General features: G+C 37.4%; 1 non-coding gene across 1 annotated transcript; it reads left to right on the top strand.

The window, feature by feature from the left end:
• The first annotated feature begins 4,172 nt into the window (after window positions 1-4,172).
• On the top strand, window positions 4,173-4,279 carry LOC128296185 (small nucleolar RNA R71). Its single transcript, XR_008286733.1, has one exon. It is a non-coding gene; the product is annotated as a small nucleolar RNA R71 (small nucleolar RNA).
• Window positions 4,280-4,736: the final 457 nt, after the last annotated feature.

Raw genomic sequence — 4,736 nt, 5'->3', positions numbered from 1 at the left:
TACTCTAATGGCAAATAACATGCCTTTCAAAAAACCAATCGATAAGCAGTCATTCCTAACAGTGTCTTAAATGCTGTTCGATAGGCCCATAATGCATCATCGAGCCTTCGAGACCAATCTTTTCTTCTAGGGATACTACTTTTTCAAGGATACCTTTGATTTCACGGTTCACTCTTTCAACTTGTTCATTAGATTGAGGGTGATAGACAGTAGCAATCTCATGCTTTACATCAATTTGTCAAGCAACCACTTAAGACATTTGTTGACAAAGTGAGAACCTTCATCACTAATAATAACTCTTGGCATCCCAAATCATGTAAACACATGCTTATGTAGGTATCGCATGGCTGCCTTAGCATCATTTGTAGGGTATGCTTCAACTTCAGCCTATTTGGACACATAATCCACAGCAACTAAGATGTATTTGTTCCTATACGAAGAAGGAAATGATCCTAGAATAATTCAATCTCTAAAATATTTGTTAAGGCCATTTTATTCCCCGTGATATATTTCTGGCTCTTTGACAATTATCGTAGCTCTTCACTAAACATAAGAACGGGTCCTCCCAGAAATAATACCTACTATCACGAAGGAATTTCTTCCTTTGTTGGTATGTCATTTCTTGAGGAATTATTCCACATGCAAGATAATTGGAAAAATCAGCAAACTAAAGTGTTTCATGAATTCAACTCATCTCAAATAAGTGCTCATCTAGGAAATTCTCGTTGATAGGCAAATGTGATCAAGTTACCTTATCTTGCTCCAGCCTCGAAGATGATCAGCTACTTGATTTTTAACACCTTTTCTGTCTTGGATCTCAAGGTCAAATTCTTGGAGTAAAAGTATCCAATGAAATAGCCTCGATTTCACGTCTTTCTTCATGAGCAAGTATTTAATGGTTGCATGGTCAGTAAATACTGTAACTTTGGTACCTATAAGATATAAGCAAAATTTGTCAAAAGCAAAAACTATAGCAAATAGTTCCTTTTTAGTTACCGTATAATTGAGTTGGGCTCCCGTCAAGCTTCTATTTGTATAGTAAATAGGGCGAAACACTTTATTTTTTCTTTGACCCATCACAGCTCCAATAGCATAATCACTTGCATTGCACATCAACTCAAAAGGTGTGCTCCAATCTAGTGTAATGATTACTGGGGCTGAGATTAATCATTTTTTCAGCTCTTCAAAAGCTTCTAAACATGCTTTGTTAAAATCAAACACTTCATCTTTCTCTAACAACAAACACAATGGTTTAGAAATTTTTGAAAAATCTTTGATGAACCTTCAGTAAAAACTAGCATGGCCCAAGAAACTTCTGGCTCCTTTCACATTCATTGGGGCCGGTAATCTTTCAATTGCGTCCACCTTTGCTTTGTCGACTTCAATTCCTTTTTTTGAAATTCTATGCCCTAAGACAATCCCTTCCTTAACCATAAAATGGCATTTCTCCCAGTTAAGGACAAGATTCGTCTCTTCGCATCTCCTTAGTACCTTAGCCAAATTACTCAAACAAATATCATAAGTGTTACCAAAAACAGAAAAATCATCCACGAAAACCTCAACAAAATTTTCAACCATATCAATGAATATTGCCATCATGCATCGTTGCATGGTTGCAGGTGCGTTGCATAAACCAAAAGGCATTCGCCTAAAAGAAAACATACCGTATGGACAAGTAAAGGTTGTTTTATGTTGGTCTTCCAGAGCTACAACTATTTGGTTATATCCCGAATAACCATCTAAAAAACAATAGAATTCATTAACTGCCAGTCGATCTAACATCTAATCCATAAAAGGCAATGAAAAATGGTCCTTCCGAGTGGCTTTATTAAGCTTTCTATATTCAACACAAATTCTCCAACCAGTAACAGTTCTTATTGGGATCAATTCGTTATGCTCATTCTCAATAATCATAATTCCACCTTTCTACGGCACACACTACACTAGACTTACCCACAAACTATATGAAATAGGATAGATGATTCCTGCATCTAGCCATTTGTTCACTTCCTTTCTCACAACTTCTTTCATAATAAGATTGAGCCTCCTTTTCCCATCAATTTGAGCTCTTTCATCTTCTTCTAAAATAATTTTCTGCATGCAAAATGAAGGGCTTGTACCTCGAATATCAGCTATGGTCCAACTAATTGCTTTCTTAAATTTCTTTAGAATAGAAATTAGTTGCTCCTCTTGATCTTTTGTCAGTTCTGCTGAAATAATCACAGGCAAAGTGGAACAGTTACCTAAGTAAACATATTTCAAATGGAAAAGAAGTACCTTTAGTTCAATTCAAATGGAAAAGAAGTACCTTTAGTTCAAGTGTAGGTGGCTCTTCGATTGACAATTTGGGTTGGACAAATTCTCTGACTTCCAACTTTAATGGTTCAAACCATGTTGATTGAATAAAATTTTTCAGATTGGCTTCCACTAGAACCATGTTTTCTTCACTTTCTTCATCCTTCAAATGGTTAAACCCTAATGCTTTCTCTAATGGATCTTCTTCAAAATTGCTTTCCATAGAAAATCAAGGTTTCTATCTCTTCCATAACTGAACACTCTTCTATCGAATCGAGAAATTTCATTGCTTTAAGAATGTTAAAAGTTGCCTGATAGTCTTGAACTCGCAAGGTGAGTTCACCTTTCTGCACATCAATTAACGTTCTTCCCTTGACTAGGAAAGGTCTCCCAAGGATAATTGACACTTCTTTATCTTCGTCAAAATCTAGAATAATAAAATCAGTAGGAAAAATAAATTTATCGACTCTTACCAAAACATCCTCGATATTTCCTTCGGGGTATGCTAAAGATCGATCCGCTAGCTGGAGTGTCACAGTTGTAGGTCTTACTTCTCCTATCCCTAGCATCTTGAAAATAAACTTAGGCATCAAGTTGATACTTGCTCCTAAGTCACACAAAGCTTTACCACAGTAAGATTCACCAATGTTACAGGGTATCGTGAAGCTTCCTGGATCCTTCAATTTTGGTGGCAGCTTGTTCTGCAGGAACGCACTGTACTCCTTTGTCAAGGCGATAGTCTCATACTCACTCAGTCGTTTCTCCTTGGACAGTACATTCTTCATAAACTTCACATAATTTGGCATCTGTTCTAAAGCCTCCACCAATGGAATATTGATGTGTAATTGCTTCAGAGCATCCAAAAACTTCTTGACTTGCACCTCCTATTTCTGCTTGTGTTGCTGCAATCTTTGCGAATATAAAGGTGATGGAATTTTCAGTTGAACCAGAAAACTCTTCTGAGTAGGTCAATCTACATCCAAAGAAGATGTTAAAATATCTGAATTCACTAAGTTAGGACTTACCTTATCAGTCTTTGTAGATTTTGATTCCTTTGGTGTAGGAATTTCAATAGCTGGTTGATTATTCTCAATGGGCTTATCTTCAACCTCAATTAGTTGGGGTTCCAGAATTTTACCACTTCGCAATGCCACTACCTTGATATGTTTTTTACCGAAATTTCTTAGATTCTCAGTATTGCTCAACAAGGTTCCTTGCTGTCTATTATGAAACTCTGTAGCTAACTGACCTATTTGGTTTTCCAAATTTTTTAGTGTTGATTCTTGGCTTTGGGTCAAAGCGTCATTCTTTGTCATGTACACTGCCAACAAGTTCTCCAAACTATTTGATGCCTCAACTTGAGGTGGTTTTGGAGATTGCTGATTAAACCTCTGAGATTGGTTGGGTCTATGATGCAATAAGTTGTGGTTTGGTCCATTTCCTTAGTTTCTCCAAGAAAAGTTAGGATGATTACGCCACGAAGGATTGTAGAAGTTGGACTGGGGTCCATGTTCACTCCTATTTTGATATTGATTCCCCACATAGTACACTGACTCGGGATTTGATGGACAATTCTCAAAAGAATGACCTTCCCCACAGTACACATAGGAAACTACTTCAAACAGACTTGGTGGCTGAGCTGCAAAATTATTAGCACTATTAGCGGTAAATTGTTTTAACATAGAGGAAATAGATGATAGCTGAGCTAATAACGAAGTGAGGGCATTAATAGTTATTACTCACGATCCTCTTGATAATCTCATAAGCCTCATTAATGAGACTTAGACAAAATTGCACCATTCGCAGAAGCATCTACCATCAATCTTGTATGTGCACTGAGACCATTATAGAATGTCTCCAACTAGATACAATGAGGAATCCCATAATGAAGACACTTACGAAGTAACTCCTTGAATCCCTCCCAAGCCTTATACAAAGACTCGTCATCCAATTGTTGGAAAGTTGTGATCTCGTTCCTCAACTTAGCGTTTTTGCTAAGTGGGAAATACTTAACCAAAAATCTCTCTGCTATTTCTTGCCATGTAGATATAGAACTTGGCGACAATAAATTGAGCCACGCTCATGGTCGATCTCGTAACGAGTACGAAACTAACTTCAACCTCAGTGGGTCTTCAGTCACACCGACTATCTTGAATGAATCACTCACCTCCATAACCAATTGAAGGTGGAGATGTGGATCTTTCGTGGGCATTCCACTAAATTGGCCAACCGTTTGTAGCATTTGAAACATCATTGGTTTCAATTCGAATTGGATTGCCTCAATAACTGGCCTTCTAATTCCTGGATTTAACTCATTGAAAAGCACCACAGCATATTGTCTGATGCATCGATCCCTATCATCAGCAATGAGGATGGGATTTCGTACATGATCGGCTTCATTACCTTGGTCTTGATTCTAATTTCCAAGGTCCACCTTGACT

The sequence above is a fragment of the Gossypium arboreum genome, chromosome 7 (assembly GCF_025698485.1).
Source record: "Gossypium arboreum isolate Shixiya-1 chromosome 7, ASM2569848v2, whole genome shotgun sequence".
Lineage (NCBI taxonomy): Eukaryota > Viridiplantae > Streptophyta > Magnoliopsida > Malvales > Malvaceae > Gossypium > Gossypium arboreum.
This window is presented reverse-complemented; position numbering and strand designations above follow the sequence as displayed.